The following is a 26,239-nucleotide window of genomic DNA, read 5'->3' on the forward strand; positions in this document are numbered from 1 at the left end:
CAAGAGGCACCACAGTCAGAGAAAACTTGTACATTTTTCAAGATAAATTCAAGAATTTGTGTCAGTTACCAACATGAGACTTGTCTGGTCCACTGGTTCATGAGTCAGGGGTATTATAGACTTGAACAACAAGTTCTCTTGAATGAACAGACTGTTTTGAGCTAGGACTGTAATCACAAGGAATAAAACGCTGTCTAATGCAATGGTCAAATCAAGTACCAGTGAAAGAGGCTCCATTTGTGTCAATCATAGTTATCTTGTTGATGGATCTGTCCCATTGTTAATGTTAAAATCCTTTTTGTTCTCTTGTTCCAGCTATTCAGAATTATTCATTCATCCTGAATGAATATTTCGTGCTTAAACTGAATCTTAGAAGCTTATTTAGAACCACTTAAGATCTTAAATTAAATATGAGTGTAATGTGGGGAGGCATAGAAATGAAAGATCCATAATTTTTCAAGTGTAAAATTAAATTCCTCCCTCCTTTCCTCCCTGATTTGATGCATCTAGTACAAAGTATATGGAATTTGAGTAGGTGTACTAAGAAATTTGGAGCGTTTTGATAGATATCTGCATGTGAGAGATACACGACTATTGTAGGTCCACAGAAATTTATCAATTGATTAGTTTCTTTTCTGATACAAGTTGCAGATTTTCACCATTTACATTTAAAGGCCAACAGAACTGACTCATGCATTTTTTTTCCTATTTTATCTATTGCATCTCAGGAGCTACAGGGAAGAAATTAAAAACTCATCATCTGGCCAGCATGGAGGCTCAGAGCTTTGATGGTTTCAGCTGTTAAGCCTGCTGTTCCACAGAACCCATCTTTGACTCCTAGCTCTGCTGCCCAAACCAATGTGCTGATGTCTGGTTGGAAGCGATGCGGTTCCAGACAGGGGTAGCAATTTATAAAATTTCCATCAGCCTAAGCATAGCAGTGAGCATATATGTGCATGCATGCATGTGGGCTTTGGTGCTGTTTTCAGCATTCAGAAAACAATTACAGGAGAGCATTAGATGTGCTTCAGTGCAGACTGTGAGTCTAAAGTAATGGCATGATCTTCACTCAGGGACCGAGAGTGTCCCAGGAGGATCAGCAAGGCAGCAGGGAACTAAACCTACAACACAACTAATTTTCTCTAGCTTACCTCTCTGTTTTGAACACCTAACCCTTACACTCTGAAATATTTTTTTCATGGAAATGTGAACAGCTCTCTCCCTTTCAGCAGCTGAACCCATAAATAAGATTTTGTATTTCTCCACAATTACAACTCTCTTTATTACAGGGTATAAAGGCATACCTGTATTTTAGCAATGAGAAGCTGTGGAGAAAATAAAGCATGGCCTGAATCAATGACAGAAGAAGCAAAGATCACTTCTTTCCCATAGTCAGCATAAAACTCCTCTCAGAGATCATGAATGTCTAAGAACAATAAAGAGAACAAGAAGCTGCAGGCAATGGGGTATAACCTTCAGTACAGCCCTGCCCATGCCCAAGAATAAATGGTTCCTGTTATAAGACTGATATAGTTGCAAAAAATAAACACCATTTAGGCTACCAAAACATTTTTTTCAGGTCTTCATCATTCAAAGAGAATTTGTTTCCCCTCAAAAAACCTTAATTGAACACCCATTTCTCTTTACCAATGCTGCCTCACTTAAACTAGACAACTAAGGCTGCAGCTTTGCAAAGCTATTTGTCCATAAAGAGAATTAATTTCTATGGGGAAATGCATATCCAGCAGCAGAACCAAGAGAAAAGAGCTCTGTGATAATAGGTCAGAACTATTAAAGTGTCCTGAATACTCGTGTGTTGAGAAGGAGCAAACCCTGGAATTTTCTATGAAGATGTCCTTCAGCACTTTTTGACTGTATGAAAATCATCTAATTTAAATACTGACTTCCCCAAATCCCAGAAAAACTCATGTACACCACATATTTCCTATATTCAACTCATTAAAGCACATGAGAATTTTTTTTCTGGTGGTTTTAGGTTCACAATATAATACACAAAATTCTCTTCTAATACTTGGAAAGGCTTCAGTCTAGCAGGTAAAGCAGTGCACTGAAATCTGGTTCCAGTCTCTTCTCTGCCTTTGGCTCACCTCTTTGTACCTATAGAAAATAGGAGATGATATTACTTGGTGACCTTGCAGTTGTTCCTAAGGATTAATGTTTGGAAAGCAGTGCACGGTAGCCAGGTCAGAGAGTACACTCTGTTCTTCTTTGCATGGAGGAGAATTAGGTGTGCCTCTGATGGCAGCAGAAATTTGGCCCCATTGGATGAACCCCATGATCTCTGGGCTTTAGACAGATCCATTCAGCTGGCACCATGCCTCAGACCTAATTTCAGTGTTGTGACATATCTTGCAAGGAAAGGTGTCTTTTGGGTTGTGAGAGAGTATGTTGATAGGTACAGCAGGAACTAGGGGCATGTTTGTAAAAAAAGGAGAATTTTATCACCTTCTGGAAGGACTGGTGGAAGAACAATCCAGTAGGGCATGTGGGGTCATCTCTGGTGCTAGCATACAGAGAAAAAAAATCATAAACTAGCCATTTTTCCAGGGTTCCCTCTACTTTCTGGGCACATGAATATTCCTTAGAAAAATCCCATGGGACTCTCAGAGAATCTGAGTTTGGCTGGTGCTCCAAAGTGCTTTCTGGAGAGCCTTTCTAATGGCTGTGGGGAAGAGCAGGGAAGCCAGCTGAAACATGAGGGTGTCCACAGCACCTATTGAGTCTGAATTCCCCTGGGCCAGAGCTGCTGGTTAGACAGACACTGTAGGCAGAGTGCTTGGCAGGCTGACTCTGTTTTTGGAAGCCAGGCTTCATCCTACAGCCACGAGCAGGATTCTGCTGGGAACTCCTCACTGCACTGAAAATAGCCAGCCCAGTGCTCGTGTTGCAGCCCACAGTGTGCTGGGGGCTCTGGGCAACAAGGGAGCCCCCTCCCCAAGCAACCCTTAGCCTATCATGCCTTGACAAGCACCAGTGAAAACCTCAGCATACACCAGTCAGGCAAGCACCAGTTATTATTTGCATTAATTATTCATGTATTTCTATTTTATTTAATAACTGAGTTACAGCTATTCATATTACTGTCCCCTTACTCCAGCACTTACACAGACTCAAGGGGCAGATGATAAATACATTTAATACTTCCTCAAATGCAAATGTTTTTGTTTGTTTTTCAATGTTTATTTGCTTGACTGGAGCATTTCACTTGAGCCTTATACCCCAGTTAGTTACAGCAGACTGCAAAGTGGGATTCATGCCTGGGTAAAGGTAATTTGCTTGCTTTACAACACCAAGATAAATACTGGTCTGAAGCACCATCATGAGCTCAATCAGATCTAAGATTTTAAATGCCAAAGATTTACAATTCCATCCTTACAGCCCCTGTGCTCCTCCTCATCTTTTCCCCAGCAATAAGACTCATTTAAAGCTTTAAAATATGGGAAGTAGAAAAGGAGTCATTAATTTCCCTTGCACAACAGCATTCACAACTTGTAAGGCTTTGACAGCTTCCTTAAACCCAAAGGAATTCGGATAGCTGGGGCAACAAATGTGTACCAATACTTTTATGGAAAGGACAGAGTTTTCAGGGCTGAACACACACTTTTGTCCTGCAGGAAGCTGACTGTGATGAGAGTATGTAGGATGCTTTACTACTACATTCACATCTCATCTTGTTCAGCATATTCCCTTTGTGTTCCTTAAATCAATAGAACTGCAGCGAGCCAACAGATTTTTTCAATATTTTGTAGGATGCTCTGCCCTTCTCACCATACTTAATACCTATTGTTTTTGGTAAGACAAATAAACTCCTTAAATATTATATTTGCTACTTAGAAGGAAGTTGACTGTGTGTTTTGGGGGATAAGAAATTCAATTGCAGAAAGCTAAACATATATGCGTGGAGCTGAATGCTTTTGGAAACAAATTCTGTGGGCTTTCATATTTGTATCATTGTCATGATTTTGGATGGAAAATGGAAAACTTGTGATGAATGCATAATAGGCCATTGCATTTCCATCTGAGACAGAAGGAACGTGCTCACTTCCTCAGAAGGGAAGACAGATGAAGGCAGGCAAGCTGCAGAATAAAACAAGAATTAAGTGATAGCCTCTTGATGATCATTGTTCTGCTATCTGTCCATTATCTGTCTGGGTGTAGGTAGCAAACACCACATGAATTTAAATGAAACCCATTACTCACACTCACTTACAGACGTGATGATGGGAGTTGCTTGACAGGTCTTACACAGGAAACTCGGATCTAATTGAGCCCGTTGCTCTGTTGATTCTCCTCCAGCAAAATTCTCTACCTGTGCAGGAATATTTTAAGACCTCACTAAATCTGACAGAGTGTTAGGGTTTTCGGCTTATTTGTGTTTTGTATCATTATTGGGTCTCTACAATAACAGATGGTGAAATCTCCCGAGTAAGCCAAATGCCAGTGATTTTCCTTACAGGATGTCATGCGAAAACACTAACAGCTCGGTTCCTATTAGTACTAGAAACTGATGGGCCAGCTCCAGCACCTTTCAAAGTTCCTGGGTGTCTTTGAATCAGCTCCATGACACAGCTGAATGAGGCAGGCAATCTGCTTTAAACACTCCTTTATTATTCCCAGAGTTTCTGCTGAATATCCTATCAAACAAGCTAAAAATCTCTCTTAAGAGCACTGTCTTTTTAGAATAGACAGGTTCTTTTAGAGGTGAGTAAAATCAGGGCAGTTTGCAGGTAAATTTAAAACACCCATTTGTTTTTCTTGCTTGGATCAGGGACCTCTCACTTCTGAGATAGCCACTGCTGGTGGTTTGTGTTTGCTGGCAGCAGACAGTCACAGGATTGCCTTGGCATAGGTAACAACCAGCTTGGCCAGGCTTGTCTTTCCTTGGTCTTTTCCCTGTGTCTCTTGCTGTGCCATATTGAAGGAATATTGCTTAATGGCTATAATGGGATATGTACATCCATTTCATGCTCCTACAGCTGTCCTAATTGACTCTTTTCGGTCATCATGATTAACTCATCATCTGCTGATCATGAAATCTCAATAGAATTAATAGTTCTCTGTCAGTTGTTACTGTAGGGATATTTATCCATCCCTGAAAGTCCTATACTCCCCACTGGTGATATGAGGTATTTTGGATTCCTTTCACCACATCCATGGCCTTTGAGAGTAAGTTTATAAAGTCCATAAATTTAGATTGTCTTCTATTTATATCTAACTGCATTTCATGTTGAAATTCTTATTTTCAAGTACACATACCTATTTATGATGACCTTTTAAATTAAATTCCATTTTGAACGAACTGCTGGTGGTTCCCTAACAAAGAGCGGTTTGCTTTGTTGGATCTCTGACCTGAACTGGTTCTGAACTGGGGATGACCAGGTCCGAGTCTTCTCATTGTACTTAAAGAGAAAAGGAGAGAAGCTTCTCCACTCCTTCCTGGTTCTTCAGAGGAGGTAACTGAATTTCTGACAAATACTGTGTTTTGAGCCATGTGTAAGTATAAGCAGGGGTCCTGAAGAGGTGACATGCTCACTGCAATAGGCTTCATACCCATGCCAAAGGGAGTCCTTCCCTCTTTATCTCTGTTGGGCAGCAGTCAACAGCCAGTAATGGACACTGAGTGACACAGCAGCAACGGGGACAAGATGTCTGTCAACATAATACAACCCTGGTATGTACAAGTGTTGGTGGCTTTGGGCTTTCATTACTCTAGGCACCCTTGTTTTTCAGAGAGGTAAATCCTGAACTTATCCACTTTGGCATTTTCCGTGAGAGAGGAGAGAGGTAGCAGAGACAGAGGAAAGAAGGCGATTCTTATGAAATGCCTTCAAGGAGAGTTAATTTCTTTTGACTGATGTCTGTGGAGTTTTCATATTTATTTGGAAGGAAATCATGCTCAGCAATTGTCATTACCTCCCAGAGAAGTGCTGCATTTGTTTGAAGGTATATTTGACACATATTGTGTCAAAGCTCACGGTCTCTCAGACATGACATGTGACAGCTGAAATTATTTGACATGCTCCAGTTAAAGGAATTGAGAACCAAATTCCCAGGGGCTGTGGACAGTTTCTGTACATAAAGCTCTCTTTGAGTATAAAGGAGATTTTTCAAAAGCATTCAAAATCGGTTTTTCCTGCTCTCACAGAGTTAATTCTGGATTCTTTTGATCACCAAGGTAGTTCTTCAGTATATCTGAGCCAGTTTGGCTGAAATGATCTTAGCAAATAGGATGGGTCATGGACCACTCTGATCTGGATCCCATCTGACACAGCTGTGCTGTGCCATTGCAGAGAAAATCTCTGGAGCTCCAGAACTGGAAGGTCCCATCCTACAGATCTGATGTGAATGCTGTTGGGGCTAAGATGGTCTCCAGGAGCTGTCTTGGCAGAGTTGTATTTGTCAAAACTCTGTGGCTGGAGACTGTTTTAGCCATTAAATGATGCAATCATATTCTGGTTTAAGAGCTGTAGTTGGAATCTTTGAGCTCCTCTGCCATCAGTACAGATGACCAGAACTGTGCACAGTCCTTGACATGAGGAGCTGCACCCTGTGTGTACAGTTATGTCTAGTCCCATAAATTAGACCTCTGTGGGCCCATTCTGAGGCAATGAGAGCATCAGGCCCACAGTGGAGGGCACTCATCCAGCTGGCCTCTGCCAGCCTCTGAGAAAGGGGGCCACACTGTAAATGTGTCTGGTGAATGGTCCCCACTATGTGCTAAGTCCCCACACATGTCAATGAATTATTCAGAACAATGCCACATCCCAAAAGAACTCCAGGGACCATTCAAGCAATTTCTCAGTATGGGCAATCAGGATTATATTGTCAATGTCTTTTCACTGGCACTGTTTAGCTCATTAGTAATACAAAAAGACAGCCCTCACCACTTCTGCTAGAGAAATCTTCCCTGATGCATCCTAGCACTCCATTTGCTTTGCTAATAGCTGCATCAAGATTTTCCCTGGGCACCATCCCTGGTTGAGAAAACTCATGTGCCTCTTCCTACAAGGTCTCACGTATAAACTTCCAGGTGCTAACTGAAATTCCTCATACCTTCCTGAAGTTGAAAGCTCCTCAGCCTGTGAATACAGCTTCCAGAGTACAGACAGAAAAGGAATTTTCTGCAGGTGCAAGGTGGTGTTGCTGCCATTGCACAAGATATAATTTGAAAATTCTGTATAATCCATGTATTATTGTGAAAATAATAATTGAAGTAAATATAGGTATAGAGAAGGACTGCTACAAAATACAGGGGACTGATGAACCTGTTTTAGGGGGAACAATGTGGCTTCACATGTTTAGCTTAGTGAAAGGAAAGCTGAAGCTTTTGAAAGCTGTCCATAGACACCTCAGGGGTCTGAGTACTCAAAAGGGAGGAGAGTAAAAGACATTTCTGGAATTAGAACAAATGACTGTAACCTGGTCCTGAATAAACAGACAATGGAAATTATAAAGACATTTCTAAACAGCAGAAGAATGAAGTTTTGGAAAAGCTTTCTGACTGCAGGAATAACAAAAAAAAGCAAAATTTAAGAGGGAGCTGAAGAATTCCAAAGAAGGGATTATATGACCTGATGGCTCACGACAGCAAGAACTGAACTCAGTGACCAAAGTCATCCCTTCAGGTCCTATCTCTGACAATCTGAAAAGTACTTAAGAAGACCACATCCCATTGATCTGCAGTGACAGAGAAGGTGGAGACGGAGTCTCAGTCTCTCCAGTTCTAAATGCAGCATGATACCCCTGAGCAACAGTCCTGCCATTCCATATAATAGCAAAAGAGCCCAGGAATAGCTTCTGTGGTGACAGTAACTTGATTTACCACAGTTGTGAAAGAATGGACTCAAAGGGTTATTTTTCCTGAACTGTAGTATCTTTTTTTCCTGGATATGCTATAAACATGAGAAATAAATTGGCAGATATCTAGATACAAATTTTAAATCAATGAGATCTGAAATGCAAGAGCTTTCGTATCCAAATGGCTGTTTCATGCCCTAAATTCTCTGAGTTGTGCTTAATCCTTGCAGCACATAAGGCATGTAAAAAACCACCCACTCACTACTTCAGAGCCATTTTTCTTCATCTAAATGAAATTTCTTTAGTTCCATTCATCTTTACAGCTCATTCAACAGGTCCCTCTGCAGCAGTGAAGGGAAGCATGTTTCAATGTGCTAATCCAGCTCCGAGATGGATTAATTGACTCACATGCCCCTCTGATCACTAGCCAGATGTCTTTCCCCAGCTGGCAAGCCTTACTAATTTTCTTGTTGTTGTTGTTGCTGTTAATTCTGGGTTTCCAGCCAGCGGGGGCTCAATCAAGGGCAACATGCCCTCTGCTGACATTTTGTATTCTTTGGTCTGCTTTCCCTTGGGCAAAGGCATTCAGCTATGACCCTCCTTCCCTGGCTCTTTGTCATCTGGCCTGGAGAGAGCTCTCCTGGTGCAGTTGCACTTGTGTATCCGGACATTGGGCCACCACAGGGCTGAGCTGTGAATGTTCAAGGTGGCTGAAGGAGGCATATGGGGCTCAGAGGTCAATTCCAAGGAGTGACCCAAAATTTCAGATCCGTGCATTGGATTTTTTTTGGGGAAAAGAAAAAGACTCAGAACAAGAGTTAGAAATATTTCCTTTGTTGGGCTATGATAGGAAATTTCTACAAAATGACATAAGAGAAAAATCAAGAATGCTAAGAGGACTGTGCATGACTAGACCAGTTGGGACACTAAATTGGGAAGCAATGTAACATAAAGAGTGGTTTGAAGATGGAATGCATGTGTGCTCTAGGCCCTACTCCTTATTCTCTCATTGCCCTGGTGTCTTGGGCAAGACATTTCACCACTCTAGTACTTTCTAATGCCTAGAAGAGTTTGGAATATTTTTGAGGTGCTTGCTAATGAGCAAGGCAGTGTGAATATTAAATATAATTTGCATCACTGAACACACAGCCATGTATTTTCAGCGTGAAGGCTTCTGCCACGACTTGCAGTGATTTGACTAAAACCATGATGTTGCCACAGGGAAAGATGGCCCTTTTGGCCAGACTGTGGAACATTGTTTCCCCTTATCCCATTGCTTGTCTTGGGTCATCACTGTGATCACACTGAGCAGAAACTTAAAGTATAAGAATTCGAGTGGATGGTACAACTTTTATTCACCTCAGCAGCAACTTCCTCACACACAGGTTATTGGCAGTGGTCACTGAGGAAGGGCAGCTGAGAGCAGAGGAAGCAGTAGCAATATTTGGAGGTTTGTACTATTTAACATCAAATCCCTGAAATTCAGCTATGCATACAGCTAGACAATTCTGTGAATTATGAAGGTGGAAAACTGGTTTTCTAATTTCTCACTAATTGGAGTTATTTATGCCAAGCTGTACAAAAAAGGAATTCCTGGATTATATGAATATTCACATTTTCCCTTCCCTTCCCTTCCCTTCCCTTCCCTTCCCTTCCCTTCCCTTCCCTTCCCTTCCCTTCCCTTCCCTTCCCTTCCCTTCCCTTCCCTTCCCTTCCCTTCCCTTCCTCAACAGGATAGAAAATAAAAGCAAACACTTCTCCTTTTCTTTTTCATTAGAAAAAAGTTGCAAAATATTATTTCATGACAAGGTCAGAGAAGCAGAGCTTGAGAAGAGAGAAGTCCAAGGTGTGAACATGAAGAACTCAGCTACATTTCTATGGACTCAGCACTTTCTACTTAAACTAAAAATGTGGATTTCTTCAGCACCTGAGCAGTTGCTGACAATTCATAGGTGTGTAAATAAGAAGAAAATCTCACTTTTGTAATTTAGCATCTTTGGCCTTTTTTTGGTTTACGTACGTGTCTTGTATAAATATCTTTCCAAAACCACAATTTTCTTCCTGCATCAGGAATAGCCCCAGGGAAGTTGTTTTACAGGGAAATAAGGCCTCGACCTTTGATCACTGTAACCTGGCTTCTCACAACCCTGAAAACAAGTTTCTAAAAAATTGCAACGTGAACAACACACACCATCAATATCAATTACTGCATTGTTAGGTGGTAAATTTTCCCCACAGGGGGTGAGCAATTCACTTGATGTATTTGGCAAAGGGTTTGATTCTCCTCCCCACTGGCAGCGATGTGGTGCTGACAATCTCTCTGTTCTTTGATGGGCACAGAGCAGAGTAAGGAGAGCAGAGTTAGACTCAAAGCTCTGCGAGTGCAGAGAAAAGCAGGCTCTGTCAAGAGAGGATTTATGCAGTCTGAACAGCGAGCTGCAATCTTTGAAGAAAAGACTTCAAAGAGAAAAGGAGAAAAGAAACAATGTCTAATCTTCATACAAATGTGCTCAGGAGTCTCTGAAATTCAGAAACTTCTAAAATCTAAGAATTAATTATCACTTGCCAGAGGGAAGCTTTATTCACAGGTAACAGTTACAGCAACCCGAGTCCTCTAGGTGTAAAACCCATGGAGTTATATTGAACTCAGTAAAGCTCAGTAAATCACTCTCCTTCCTTTTGGTGTACTTGTACCCTTTCCAAGTGTTTGATGTTATCCTTCATGTTGTTTATGTGTGACACGTGACAGCAGCTCCTAAAATTTTGTCTTTGAAAGGAGATGTACTCGGAAATATTTCGGTGACTCACAGGTTCACATTAAAACATGCAACAAAGTGATGCAGCTCCTCAGCTCCTGTAGAGCAATGCAGCCTTGTTAGCTTCTGTTTACTGCAGCAAAAGACAAGATTCTTAAGTCATTTTTCAGCTCCACAGCTGCATAAATAACAAGGAGCACTGGGGGTGACTAAAAGCAAAAGCACTGCTGTTCTGATTCCTCTTAGCAGAATGGGGTGTTTGAAATGATCCTTAGGCTAGGTATCCAGAATATCTCAGCACCTCATACACTTTCATAATTGTTCTTATAATATCCTTTTATGTAAGCATTCCTCATATTCATTTTACACTTGAAGTCTGAAAGCTAAGGAGGTGGAAAGACCCATGGCTGCAGGGAAAGTTAGTGGTGAAAGGAAGAATTAAGCATTTAAATATCTGGAGAACTCAATTACATGATGGTGTTATTGTGCTCAAGAAAGTGAATGATTTATTGTGGATGTCTGACCAGAGTCATACTCAGGCCATGGTAATGTGCAGTTTAAATCCTGCATTTACTGAAGCTGAGGGTGTGAACCCAGCTGGCTGGTGTGGCTCAGCTGCTGCACAGAAACACATTAAACTGCAATAACTTGATTGTGCATCTCAGCCCTCTCTTTTTAAAAGCTGTCTTTCATCTTTAAGACTTCAATGAAAACAGCTGTTGCAGAAGCTCACAAGAGAGCTGTACCACAGCAGGGAAACAGTTCCCTGACATGAGCCAGAGGGTCTTCAGACCCAGAGCAGCCATTTAGTAAACAACAAAAACTCACCTCTCTTAAAATGTCAGTAAGCCAAGGCACCTGTACTGACAGGAAAGGAAATGGAAGACACAGACCAAGTCCCATGCAGCTACTTTGAAATAACAAAACCCTCTGGCAGGATTGGAATTGCTTCATTTTACGTTTACATCCATATGGCTTTTGAGGTTAAATAGAACTTGTCTTGGTATTTGCCCACCAGCAGTCGGGAGGCATCTGTGATTGTTGTCTCCCTGTGCATATGAATACTTTGCATCCCAATAATGTGCACCACCAGCATTGCCAGAGATGGCCAAAAACTGAGTAGACATGGCAGTTTGGTTTGGTGATCTTTGGTCAAAGGTTGGACTTGATCTTGGAAATCTTTTCCAACCTTAATGATCCTATGATTCTGTGATCTGCTGCTGTTTGGGAGTCACTGGCCATCCCAGAAGATCTAAGTAACATGGGGCATTGCATTATCCCATGTCAGCATCCAGAAGGATGCAAAGGACTGAGTTTGACGCTGGTGCTGCATTACAGGCAGGGCTGTGGGTGTTTGTTTTCAAAGGAAATTTTCTTCTGCGAGCAATCAGAAAAATCCCAGGCAGTCTCCTCTCACTGACTGTGGCAGCTCCCAAGACAACAAAACCAAAGGTAATTGGTGCTGCCTCTCCCTCCAAATGGGAAATGTTGATAGATATTTCAAGTATTTGTTTAACTGTGGATAGTTGACACAGCTTGTGAGAGATTATTCTGGGAGGAAAGGAAACCTCCCAAACTCCTCCACTTCCCTCTGGGAGCTCCTCTGGGCTCCTGCTGGGTGCTCTGAGTGACCCCTCCAGGAATGTCCCTGTCCAGGGGCCAGGGAAGAAGATCCTCCCCCAGGATCCCTCAGCTCTCCAGGCATCAGTGGGGCCAAGCTGGGACATCCCAGCCCAGGTGGGGTAAGCCAGGCAGACTCCAGCCCTGAGTGAGTTTGAACCAAACAGGCGATCTGGTGCTGAGCTATTTTTGCCCAGTGGGGGATATCTGCTGTGTTTGTTGGAAGATTTTTGGTGTCACTTATCCCATGCTCGTTATAATGCATTGCCTGAGGCATAATTAAATTCAAAGGGCATGTCTGTGTTGAAAGGGAGGGTTGCAATTTGTTGCTGTTAGGATTTTTCATTAAAAACCAAGCAGCTTTTCTGACTGGCAGGAACAATGGTTGCAGAACGAAAATGCTATTAAATAAGGAGAAGGCAAAGGCTTCTCTTTTTTCTTTTTTTCTTTTTTCTTTTTTAATAACTACCTGCTTGACATCTCCACACTGACTGTGAATAAAGTACAGCATTTAAAAATAGTGGGATTGCAAAAGTAAGACATGGCAAAGAAAAGAAGAGCCTTGACATTAAGAAAGGTCTGGCAGGTGATAGGTGTATTATACATACCGGATTATATGTGTATATGTATATATATATGTGTATATCTATATCAATACACACAAATATCTGTATCTATAAGTGTGTGTGTATGTGTTTTATCTCCAGAGAAGAAATTTGCCTTTGCTGCTGAAATTTTCCTGAAAGCTCAGTTAATTAGTTCTCATAATTCCCATGGAGGCAGACGTTAGTATCATCCTTATCCACAGATGAGGAGATAGGAAAGAGCACGGAGAGAAGGATGCACAGAGAGATTAAGGGATTTCTGCTACAGTGAATTCAGTGTAGAGCTGGGAATTCAGTCCAGCAGGCAAAATCCTAACCCTATTAAAAGCAATGGGAGACTAACTTATGAGAAGCCTGGATTTGGTAATTTTTTCTTGCTTTGTTCAAACCTCTCTGATCTATTCACAGCTACATGTGTCCTGACGATGCTTTCAGAAGAAAACTACACCTGTGACTGAGTACAGCTCCTGGTCAAATCTCAGCTGAGTCCCTCAGTCTCAGAGCTTCCAAACAGGGGCTGTTTCTCTGAGGGACTCTGTACCATACATTTACATATATTTTAAAAATAGTCTGGAGTGATAAGTGAAGTAATTTAAGATCTTCCTAAATAGAATACTATATTCTCCCAGGCCATCAGGGTCACAGAACTGAAATTTTACATCCCTAGTTGCTATATTCCACCTCACAGTGCTATCAAAAATGACTGGAGGGTTTTAGCTAAAGAGATGAGCTACTTTTAAATTAGATTGGGTAAAGCAAGCTCATTAAAGGAAAAAAAAATAATGTCCTCATTTTATAATGGCTTTGTTGCCTTCTTGCTCATATACTTGTTCCAGGGCAGTATTTTTGTATTATTAGGGTGTTTTCAGCTCTTATTTTTAAGCTCACTTCATTAGTGTTGGTAGAACACTTTGAAGTAGAAAATGTGAGTACTAAGTGGTATCACTGACACACTTTCAAGGCAACGCTTTTGCCTTCCCAGAGGTCATCTGCAGAAAATTTGTCACACCTGCAAATGTGCACAAATTGGTGCTGGCACTAGAGGGACAAATCTCCCTCAAAACTGCTGCAGCAGCTGTAAGCTGGCTGCAAGTGCCTGGAAGGGGATTCCTGTTTCCAGCAGGAACCTGGGCTCTGCCAGCCTTGCCCTGAGGAGTCTGGCAGTGAGGCAGCTGTGGAGCAGAGCTCCCCTGTCTGATACTTTTGTGCTGGATAAAAATTCCCTAAACTCATCTGGAAATCTCCCAATGGCTCTCCCAGTGCTGGGCACCAAATCTCCAATTTGTTTTTCCTCAAAAGGACTGTAATGGAATGAGGAGTGTTGGAAGCAGCACAGCACGTGCTGGCTTTATGTGGGATAGGCTGCTGTGGTGGGCAGAAGATGGACCTGCTGCAGCATCTTTGAACGTGGGGACAGCTTCATAGAATCATAGAAACACTTTGGTTGAAATGGATTTTAAGCTCATCTGGGCCCAATGCCCTGCCATGGACAAGAACACCTTTCACTAGACCAGGTTGCTCAGAGCCCATCCAGCCTTGCCTTGAACACTTCCAGGATGGGCTGTCCCCAGATTCTCCAGGTGACCCATGCCAGGGCCTCACCACCCTCAAGTAAAGAATTCCTCCCTAACATCTAACATCTGTATCCTGGGGCTTGTCCACCGATCAGAGGCTTGGCAGTGGTGCAGTGCTGTTAACACCAGGATTTACAGCTCTCCTCCCTCCAGCCTGGAGCCTCCCAGGGCACACCTGAGACAAGGGCTTCCTGTGAAGAGTGGTATCTGTAGAGTCCCGTGGCATGCTTGAAAAGTCTGTGGCATCAAGGTTCATTTGGAAAATCACTGAAACCATGGCCTGGCTACCTGTATTCCTTCCCCACCAGTCCCTGGAGTGTGGGATCACAGGAGGGATCCTGTTGGCCTTGGACATGCACAGTGATGCTGGCAGGTTGAAATGGGAAGCTGTCCTGGGACTGCATGGCAGCCTTCCCTCTGCACTGCAATAGCACAGCTGCCCTGCTTGCTTGTGGCTCTGATTTATTACCTTGTCATATTTCAAAAGCTAAAGCAGGTTGAGCTTGGTCAATGTTTAGATGGAAAGGTCTCCAAGGAAAACACAAGAGCTAGAGGAAATGTTCCCTGAGTCAGAGTCAGGGCAATAATCCAGTGTGGTGTTAAGGATGTTGCTTTTGGTCTGATTGCAAAATCAATGTATGGGCCACTAGTGGTCTGTGGGGAGGGACTGTAATACCCAACATGACTGGGCAATAACTGTCTGGTCTTTCTTTTCCTACAAGGGTCAACTCTACAGCAGTGTAAATTGGATGAAATGAAGATGATGAATCTGGCTGATTGCTTTCTCTGTTTTGCTTTATTACTTGGATTTAGAGGTTTGGTTGTTTTTCTTTGTTATCTTCCTTTTATGTTTCATAATCCCTTAAATGGCATGGCATGACACAAAATACAAATATTCAGTGATTTTTTCCCCCTAATAAATTTCCTAACTTCTGGAAATCCACAACTTAAGGGTCCTCTTAAAGGTCTGGGGTTTTTTTCTGCCTAAAACTATTGTTACGTTGATTTGAATTTTTCCCTCATCACTGTCACAGAATTGTCTGAAATCCCAGACTGCTCACCACTGTCTGCAAGGTTGGATCCATTATCTACCAGTTTCTTATAAGGAACCCCTGAGTCTGTCCCTCAAAGAAAACCAGCCACATCTCTTACTATTACCTCTGTAAATGTTGTGTTTCAGATGCTGGACTCTGTCCTGGGACAGTGCATTTTTCCACATTCATCACATAGCTTTTTTGAAATGGTGCTAATCAAGGAACACAGATATTTTTCTTCTGTGAAGCAAGGTGCATGTAATAGAAGCCACAATCCCTTTTCTAATAGTACAAAACTATATTAAAAGAATACTGATCTGAATTTAAGGAGATGATGAAAATGAACAATTTCATCCATGTACCAGTTTGGCCTCTTTTGTTTTTAAACAAATACCTGTTCTTCAGCTATCCTCCACTTGTAGCACAAAAAGAAATATTTTTCCATGACATGATGGAATTCAGATTCAAAAGCTGTGTTTTCATCTCCTAATTCTTTTTTTCTGGTTTAACAAACTGCAAATTTGAAGTATGAAAGGCGCTAAATGATCTCGTACTAAAAACTGCAGAGCAAACAGAGCATCTCTACTCACACTGTTATTTTGGGTGGTCATTTCAAGAATGAACCAACCAGACAGGTTTGAGGATGGCAAGGTGTTTAAGAGCCATTATGCAAAGACTCTGTGACTGCAGTAATTAGCTGTGGCCCTCCACTGGGAAAACAGAGCCTTGATAAGCACACTACAAAACCCCTGTCAGGAGTACAAGTGCTTTGAAGAGAGCATTGAAAGGAATTTTGCTTCAGAATATAAGAAAGTACGTAATGTGAGATTTCTCAAAGGAGAAGTTTGTGCTTTATTTGGGCTTTTCTCTACAGATTGAGGAACAGAATGTGAGAAAACTTCGCAACTTCTTTAGGAACACAGATATTTGCAGGCTGGACTGCACCCAAGTCCATCTGGCCCAGCATCTTGTGTCAGAGAGTGGCCAGCACCAGATGCTGTAGGGGAGGTACAAGAGCATCTAACAGGTCATGTTTCCACAAGTGGGGAGAACATCTCCCCAATTTCCAGTTATTGCTGCTGTTATCTGTAGATTTATTTTCTTTCTACAACACAAAAATTAAACAGAGGTGTCTATTTCAGACTTTAGATATCATTGCCCAAAGCATTAATTGCTTCCTCCCAGTCATACACTGAATGACTATAATGAAGCCAAAAACCTGACTCCCAGCCCTGCATTCAGTAATTCCAGTAGAGATCCCCACAGTCTGGGATGCAGCATGGAAATGACCACTCCCCTTTGGGCACACAGCAGTCAAGGCAAGTGGGAATCTACCCTGTGGTTTTGGATGGGGTGCAGGACTTGTCCATCAGATCCACACTAACATCCCCCAGCCCTGACAGAGGGACACAGAGGAGGTGTGGGCCAGGCTGGGACCTTGGTGGGGCTCTTACTGGTACTGGCTGCCTTACTGACTGATACTGGCCAAGCTGTTTCTCATCTCTGTGTTGTCTCCACAGAGTGGAGATACTGACATTTCCCTTCTTTGAAAGGCAGTGTGATTGACAGCCGTGGCTAAAAAATAACTGTAGAATATAACAGAAGAGATTGTTTCTTAGGACTATCAGCTCCACCACTGAAACTTCTTAAAACCACCCACAGAACTCTTCTGTAGACAGAGAAAAACACATTCACCTCCATGCAAAGCTGTTCCTTCTGTTCCTCTTTCAGAATTAAGCTGAGCGTTTGACTTGTAATTCTGGGCTTTGGCTTTTTTGTTGTCATTATTGCTATTATTGAAAACACACAACGTAAACTTAACTGTGGTCAGATCCCTCATTGAGCTGCAGTGGAGGAAGGGCATTTGTACTGGAAATTAATATGGCTGGCATGTCTGCCTTGGTTTTGAGGGTAGTGTTTTCATGTTCTTTTCCTTTTTTCCCCAGCTTTCTTCTCTTTTGTATCTGCCTGCCTCTTTCCCGTTTCTTTCACAGCCGCTATTTTTGCTCCAAGCAAAGAACTCAATCATGCTCTCACTCTCTCATGGGCTCTGTGTACACTTGAGGTCAGGCTAAACCTTACTGGAGCCAAACTTTGCACCCTTCCCTTGCCCTTTTCATCTCCTCTGCCTCGTCACAGCTCTCTGTCCCCCAGGTTTTCCTTGTGCTCCTGAGGGCTGCTGGCACACCTGGCTGGGGTTTGCCTGGCTGTGGCACACCTGGCTGGGGTTTGCCAGGCTGCTGGAACACCTGGATGAGGTTTTCCTGGCTGTGGGACACCTGAATGGGGTTTGCCTGGCTGTGGAACACCTGGATGGGGTTTGCCTGGCTGTGGGACCCCTGGCTGGGGTTTGCCTGGCTGTGGCACACCTGGATGGGGTTTGCCTGGTTGCTCTCAGTGCCTCCAGCGCAGAGTTTCTCTTGGACACTAGGCTAGGCACTCATCACTCCTCTGACGTATTTTATCTGCTTCAAACACATGGTTTTCAGGGAGAGGGACAGGCTGTTACTCTTTGTCATGATCCACTGTAGCACAACACAGCTCCCCTGAGGTTCAAGGCACCATATGCTTCTTTAAAAGACACAATCTCTTTGATTTGCTCTTATGTTCCTCTGAACTCACTTCACCCCCATATCCCTTCTTCTCTCTACAGTTCTTTTTACAACCCCTTCCTTCTCAGCACTTCCTTCTTCCTTTTCCCCACGCTCCCCTTGCCCTCCTCCAGGCTGTGCTGCCAAGCCTTGGGCACCTGTCCTGGGCTGGAGATGGGGCTGGGACCAGGGGACACCCAGGACCTGCCAGGAAGAGTCGAGCCACTCTGTCTCCTCTCCCTTACAGGGGAGCAGGGATTTCTACACCTGAACCTCAGTGGGCAGGGAACTGAACAGAAAGAAGAGGCAGAGCTGTATAATGAGCTCACCAGAGGTGGCATGAGTTGTGGAAAAGACTGTATCTTCAGTGGGGAGCAAACCTTGCTGGGAGGAGTGTTTAACATCTGATTTGCAGAGCCTCATTCTTTGGAGGCCTGCAGTAATTGTGCTCACTTTCACTGCCTTCCATTTTCTCATATCTGCCCCAATCTGTGTGATTCCCTGTATATGCTTTTGTCCAGCTGTATTCTATTTTCTTCCTACCATTCCCATCAGTGTGGCCCATGGGCTTCTTCATTCCAACCAGTGCTCCTAAAGTTCCTGGGAGGGGTGCTCCAGTGAGGCAACAATTAATTCCTGTATCTGTAATTTGTTTATCTTCTTCTATAGAGTCTTACAACAAGCCTCGGGAGAGGGATATAAATGATGAATGCAGGTTAATAACACGGGAGTCTGCGGAAAATTGCATTAAAATGGCACAGCAATAACGGATATAAAAACAACTGAAGCATGTGGTGAAGTCCCTACTATATCAAAATATTTCCACTGGTAATATACATTGTAGTTTGTGCTAAAAAGTCTGAAATTTTTAAGTGATAAAAAATTAATATCTCCAAACTTCTAGCGAGAAGAAAGAAGGTTAGGTAAATTATTCTCAGTTGTTACAATAGTTAAAAAAAATAGCAAAATGGGTGAACTTAATCCTATTTAACTTTAATCATTCAAAGGTCTGGAGCCTAGCCATATGTATCAACAGAGCTCCTTCTCTCATCAGTGCACAGAGGCAGAGACCTCAAGGGAGACAGGTTCATCCAACCCAGGAAAAAATGCTTAAAAAGCAGGGACACTGGCTCTCAACTGGAGGAGATTAATTCATCTGGTCTTACGTAGGCAGGATGTGTAACCCTTCCAAGAGCTACACTTGGGAACTTCCTTCTTCCCAAAGCCATTTTTAAAAAATGGCCTCGGGTCACTACAGCCAGACTAAGATTAGCAGAATTCTTTGTAGTTCCTGGTATTCCAAAAAGGAGGCAAGAACATTTCTGTTTGCTTAATGACACAGAGGCAGCTCATGGATTTCACCAGTTGCACTGGAAACTCTCTGCCAGATGTGAGGTGTTGGAAGCTGAGCTACACACTCATCAGGATGCTCAATTGTCTGTGTATCATCTTTGTGAACATTTTGTGTGTCTGCATGAGCTGAGGGGAAGTTACCTCTGTGAGCTGATATCACAGAGGGTTTCAGGAGACCTGCCACAATCTTCAATCAGGCAAACAAACCGGTGGAGTTTCACCCTCTCATGACAGTTCATCATTCTGCTTTAACAGAGTGAAAAAAGCTGTCAAGAGGTGATGTGGGAAACTGTCACACTAATGTGGAAAGGGAAATCTGCTTCCTTTTTTTCCAGTAATAAACAGAATGAGAACTGAACACAGTCTTGGGGCCACCAACTGGAAAAATGTGTAGGAAATCCCATGCAGCAATCCCAAATCAGACTGTGTTCTGTGTCAGGACACAGCATTGTGGAGATGGGAAAAGGGTGGGAGCTACCTGCTGAACTGAGAACACAGGTAGGGTGTGTCATCACAGTGAGATATGTTTCTACTAATACACTCCAGAATAAATAGTGCTGATGCTGCTTTTTGAAATGATAAAGAGGCGTTGGGTAAATCCTTTGGCTGGAGGTGCATTCCTAGAGAGCCAAGAGTGCAAAATCCCACTTCAATAGGATAATGTGGAAGAAAGTACTGCAGAAAAGCATTTAGCTGAAGAAAAACTTAATCCATATAGTTGTCTGTTCTTCCAAAGCATTAGCCAGAAATGTCTGAAATGTTTTTCAGAGTGTGTTCTGGTAGCTCAAAGTCTGCTTCTAAGGTAAGGATTTTTTTTTTTTTTTTAATGCTATTCCCTGATAACAATAAAATTTCAGTTTTCAGCCTGTGGTCTGTGATTCTTCATGGGCCCAGGATTAGCTTCCTGATATCTATGCTTTTCTACTTTTTTGAGAAACACAGTCCTAATGATAATATATTTTCAGCAGAATCTGCACCCACAGGGAGAAATAGGAAAGGTTTAGCAATAAGGAGTGAAAACTGGTACAAAAGGGTTGTTTTTGAACTCCACATGAGAAATTTGACAAAGATTCCTCTGGGCATTTTTTTTTTTTTATTAGCAACACCTTGATTAATGGAATATCACCTACCCCTGTATAAAGAAAGATTGAAATGCAGAGAAGGTAGATGGTGATAATCATTGATAATGTCAACAGTGACACTGTCATTGTACAGAAAAAGTAGTGAGGAAAGTGCTGAGCTGGAGTCAGACTGCCATTTTTATTGCAGAAAATATAAATGTAGCATTGAACTCTGCAAGTTCCCAGCAGGCTGTTCTTAGATAATCATGGCATCTATTTTAGTAAAATGCAGATTTTGGGGATATTTTATTATGCAGCAGGATGGCTGGTCTATAGAAGACATGCTGCTGGATTTGCCACAGCAATCTGCCAGACACAACATCACCAGAGAAGGGGTAAAAATATGAGCACTTTAAAGATGTTGAGGATTCCAACTGATCCAAGATGAGCCTGCAAAGTGCATTTTCTTTTACCTATCCTGAGTTTGCTCAGTGGAATAACAGTCTGTGAGGTAAAAATAGTTCACAAAAAGAGAAAATGCTTTCTCCTCAGTGTTGTCTCTGTTCCTCACTTCCCACATGTTGAGATGTAGTTTGCTTCTGTGACAAGTTTGTGTTGAATATCCAATGGAGAATTAGCAGGTGGAACAGAGATCAAAGTCTGACTCTGCTTAATATCTGTAGCATTTCTCAGCTCTCAGAACCAAACCAAACCACAGGAAAAAAATCCAGGAAATAGACTGTCCCATGACCAGATAAAACCCATGATCAACAGGAACAATGAGGCAAATTCCACATTTTTGTGTAAATCACGTAGGGGGTTCATTGAAATCACACAGCTCAGATGTATGATGCAAGTTACAGATAAAACTTTATGAAATTACAGTCTCTGCTGTCATCTTAATAATCTTTAGCTGCTTGTTCATCTGCATTTGTGGAAAACATGGCCTTAACTCTTTCAATTCGTTATGCTAGTCTCTTTTTAAATAGATAGTAGCATCTTTAATATTCTCCTAGAGCTGTTTTGCTTGACTGTGACATATTTATTTGCCAAAGACAGATGTCCAGAATTATGAAACGTCTAGCTTAATTCACAATTTTTTTAACACAATGTGACATTAGGAACCAAATAATTTTTAGACATGAATTCTGTACCTCTAGTTATCCCCTGACAGTTGGGATTTATTTAAAAAAAATATGTTAACTCTGGGCTGGAGCAGTTTAAGAACAGTTTGGACCTAGTAATATATGAGTCATAAGGAGAGTTGTTTCCTGGTTCTGTGAGTACTTTTGGATTGATTTAAGCAGTAAATATGAAGCCTGGTGAGACATAAACAAAGGTTTATCTATAAAAACAGACCTCTTTGTCTATTTAACTACAGCTATGATCACAAGAGGGTTAGTGCTAGTGGATTTGTGCATTCAAATGGTACAAAAGAATAACTTGGTCTGCTTCCCTGATATTTATGGTGCTGTAACTCAAAAGTTATTCAGTGAAAATCAGTGGAGATCCTTCAATTGCATGCCAGAGTTACATTTTCAACTGTAAAGACATTAGGGGAAAAAAAAAGACATTCCAGGGCACAGCAGGAATATGTTAATATTAAATTTCAATTTTTGTAATTGATTTCTAGATCAGGAAAAATCAAATCATCAAAAGCACTAGTGCAACAGCAACCTCCTGGTGGGTTAGTCCTGGGGACAAAGTGTAGCAGGGTCAGGGCTATGAGCATTCCCAGTGCAGGTGCAGTGACTGCCTGTATTGCAATTATTCCTCTGCCACATTAACAGATATTGGGGCAAAGGTGTGTGATTATAGACCCTTGGTCCAAGGAGAGAACATAAAGGTGAGGAATTTCCCAAGTCCCTGAACCCTGAAGTTAAATACAGCCTGTTAGTATTCCTATCTGTTGGGGCTAAAAGTTAGCTGACTTGGTGAATAAGTAGAAAATCCAGCAGGTGGGGAAATCTTTGCATGATTATGGTACGTGGGAATCTCCAGGAAGCTTTGACAGCACCAGGAAAGAGTTCCCTTGCTCTAATGGAGCCAACTTCAGAATGAGAGACTGCAGAGTGCACCAGAGGAGGGGAATAAAAGGTAGCTTTGAGGAGGAGAAAGGAGAACATGAGGGAAATCGTGAGAATCCACTCCTGGGGGCTATAGGACTCTGATTCCTGCTGCCTTATGCAGAGAGGGCAAAGTCTAGCCTTTAATCAGAGACCTTCAAATGCATGACAGCTTTTAACAGAAGGCAGCAAAGGCTAAAGAAAAGAAAGAACTCAACCCACCAGGCACCAAATTTAAACTAAACTAAACTAAACTCTGGCGAACCCTGTCAGGGAATAAGGGCTCAAAAAGGAAATTAGGGAACCCGAGGTTTCAGGGACTCTTGATGTGAGGAGAAAGAACAGGTATTTATGATACTGCAAATGCCTCTAGATGAAAACTGGAGTCTAGCAGAAGTGACTTTCTGACAGCACCACTTGGAAGGAAATGTATTTGCTTTAATTTGTGCAGTGCAACCTCCTCCACACTCAAACCACAGAAGCTCTGAGCCCAAATCAGCTTTATGAACAGGAAACAGTGTTTTAGTTTAAGAATGTTAAATTTTTTGGCTTAGGAAATTGTAGCTTCAGTCTTTATTATAACCAAGATGAAAGTTATCACATATGCACAGTATGTAAACTGAGAAAAGAGTTTGCATATTTGAGTACCTTAATATTGGACCAGTGTGTTGACACTATGAGATGACTGAAAGAATAACTTAATGTTTTCTGAAAGGTCTGAAATGCAAATCTTTCAAACCAACAAGATCAAGACGAACAGTGTGCTTAGACTTGAATGCTTGCCAGGTTTTCTAATATATTTCTTTCTCACTTTAACACAGTTTTAATTTGGCATCCCTGAAGATTATGGATGGCTGATTCACAGATCTACTGACATTAAAGGCATAGGGACCATAGCTGACTTTCCAGCTTGGCCTCCTGTATAATGCAAGCAAAAAAACCTCCCTGTATTAATTCCCACTTCAAGACTAACAGTTTAGCACTAAGAACTTAGGAAGTTTCTTTGCTCTGGGTTAAAACAAAGGCTCCTGTAGCCCATGTCTGCCATTATTCATTCTCTGACAGAGGTCATCTGTGCACACTTAAGGAAGCATAGGTACAACAGTGCAAGAGAAACCCATCAGAACAAGTGAGTTCTTGCTTTCATGTGTGGTGAAAAAGTCAAACCTCAATGAAAAACAAACTGAATTCTGGGAGAGAAAATTCATTTTGCAAGACAAACTTATCTCCAAATAATAAAGATGGCATTGTGGGATCTCAGACACATTTTGCCTTCCTCCTATGTGTTGCAGAAAAAAGTGTCTCTTTTTGGAACACACACAGAGCAGACTCTTGTGGAAATAAATGAGGGAGGACAACTTGGCAAGGACCAGAGAACAAACCAGCAGCACCATGTTTTCCTCTCTCGCTGACATAGCACCTTGTTAGAGTTCAGTTACAGAGCAGGCTATGAATAAAATTATGACTAAAATTTCAGTCATGTGAGAAACAGGGATAAAACTGGGTCTGAACTGCTGGATTCCCACCCTAGACATGTAGGTGAGATTCTTTTAATGAAACAGTCAGAATGTATGGTCATGCATGTGATATGGTTTATTAAAGGCCCTTTTAAAGTCACTTTATTAAAAACCAACAACAACAACAAAAAACAAAACAAAACAAACAATTTTTGAACATTATTTCTCTCTTCCTAAATGTTTTATATGTCTAAAATGGGTCAGTGGAATCCCTCCTTAAAAGTGTAACTCTTCTTTTTTATCATGAAATATGACTTTCCAAAGATGTAGATCTCCACACTGGGGCTTCAGGTTATGTCTGCTGAGGTGAATCCCACCCTCAAATGCTTCTTTTCCTTGATTTGTATGGGAAAAAATGAGGCTGTGGAATGAAATGACCAAAAGAAGCACCAATTCCTTGGTAGTCACAGTGAAAATACACAGAAGTCACTACAAATACTTCTCTCCCCACCCTTTAAAATTCACAAGCTATTTCTGAACTGGGGAAAGCAAGATTATCTCATAGAAGGGGCAGTGGTGAGAGACTTCTTGCTCTTCCAGTCATCTGAGTGGGAGTCAAGAGAGTTTTGGTCTTTTAGAGGGACATGAGGCAAATTAAATATTACTTCCACAAGCAAAAGGCTCCAATAGAAATGCATTCATTTGACTTGAAATGTAAAGAATTACTTGCCTGTTTAGGGAAGGCTTTTATGTGCTGTAAGTCTGAAGTGTCTGAGATGAGCTGCAAGTATTTGGTTAACTGCAAGGAGTTAGTCAGGAAAACTGAATGATACTAGAGACCCAGAGGCAAAACAATTAACATAGTTGGGCTGGAAAAACACATGACCTCAAGGGCTTGGGGCACAAGATTCTCAGCCTGCAGACAGCAGGAGGTTTGTGGGCAAGAGTGAGGAGATCCCTGCCTACGTGCCAGGCACCAATCCAGATCCTGTCATACTCTCCACAGCCCCAAAGGTCCTCTGAGAAATTGCAATTTTACTTCAGAAGAATGTGCCTGAGCTGAGAAAAGAACTCTGTTTTGTAATTTCAGGTATTCTTGCCTGCTGCCACTCTGAAAAAGTCAGCAAGGGTCTTAGAAGTTCGGGAGGATCATCTCCTAAAGATGCAGGAGGCAAAAAAGGAGCTTGCTAGGCAATCTGTCCATACTCTTGGAAAATTTCAGGGAGGAAAGTGGCTTTGAAACATCAGAAGGATGTCATTAAACTGTGTTCCTGGGTTCTGGAGTGGAATGGGAAGATTAAACAAACAGAGGAAGAGCTCCAGGCCCTGGAGTGTGGCTGATCATCAGCAGTGAGGACAAGAGCCTTGGAAAAGTCTGCACATATCTCTGACACCAGACCATGGCAAGTTCCTTCCCTCCATCCCAGTGGAAGGGAGTGAATTGACTTGCACCTGGTACCAAGTGAGGTTGAGCAGGGGCCAGGAAAATGCCACAGTGAATTTCCTCATTGTGGAAATGCCCCCACCCTGAGGTCTGGCCAAGGTTGCTGTCTCCAGTTGCTTTGCTAGAGAAGAGCAAGGCCTAGTGAAGAGCAATGAGCAGAGAGGATAAAGTGTTATCAGTAACTGTTTTACTCAGGAAAGGCTTTGAACCGATTTGTTTTTGTTGTAATAATCAGCTTGGGAAGCACTGTGACCCTTGAAGGAGTTTTTATTGATCATAGGAGAATAGGCCATTAATAGAGAAGAAATTATCAGAGAAAAAGACATTTCTGACATTCTCAATACTGTTTTCATCAAAGCCCTTTTCACCAGCAATAGCTCTGTCTTTTACTTATACTCTGTTTTATTTTCAAACCAATGCTATTTCCTTCACCTAACACTAAGTCCTTTACTTTGATAGAAACTAAACATTTCCTTTAATGAACATAAGAGATAATAATGTGAAACATTAGTTGGAACCATCATGCAACAAAAACTCAATGCCATTTAAAAACACTTAATGCACAGGCTGACGTTTGCTCTCACTAAAGAGCATAAGATTAGAGGTGCTACAACTTAGGGAAAAGCATTATCCCACTGATGAGATAGTGCTTTCCTTTGTACTAATCACACAGTCTAAAACATGTCTTTGTGTCTATTTCTTATGTTAAAAACTCTAACAGAACGTTCCTGTAATAGGTGACAAAAAAAAAAAAAACCAAAACAATCCTCAGACTCTGTTTTTTTCAGGAGCATTACTTTGAGTATTTCCAGAGGCAATGAATGTTTCATGGCTCGAGGGCCAATTCAGCAGACTGGAAG

General features: G+C 41.9%; 1 protein-coding gene across 3 annotated transcripts in view; it reads right to left on the reverse strand.

Annotated features, from left to right (window-relative positions):
- The window catches only part of GRM3 (glutamate metabotropic receptor 3), a 102,173-nt gene that overhangs the window by 59,572 nt on the left and 16,362 nt on the right, over positions 1-26,239 (reverse strand). The window contains exon 2 of one of the 3 annotated variants that reach the window (XM_033056993.2): positions 4,232-4,330. The exons of 1 other annotated variant lie outside the window; for it this stretch is intronic. The gene's annotated coding sequence lies outside the window, so the exon portion shown is untranslated. Of the gene's footprint in view, positions 1-4,221; positions 4,331-26,239 lie in introns of all 3 variants that reach the window. One more of the 3 variants, XM_033056992.2, reaches the window with a different exon arrangement.

Source organism: Catharus ustulatus, chromosome 4 (assembly GCF_009819885.2).
Source record: "Catharus ustulatus isolate bCatUst1 chromosome 4, bCatUst1.pri.v2, whole genome shotgun sequence".
Classification (NCBI taxonomy): Eukaryota; Metazoa; Chordata; class Aves; order Passeriformes; family Turdidae; genus Catharus; species Catharus ustulatus.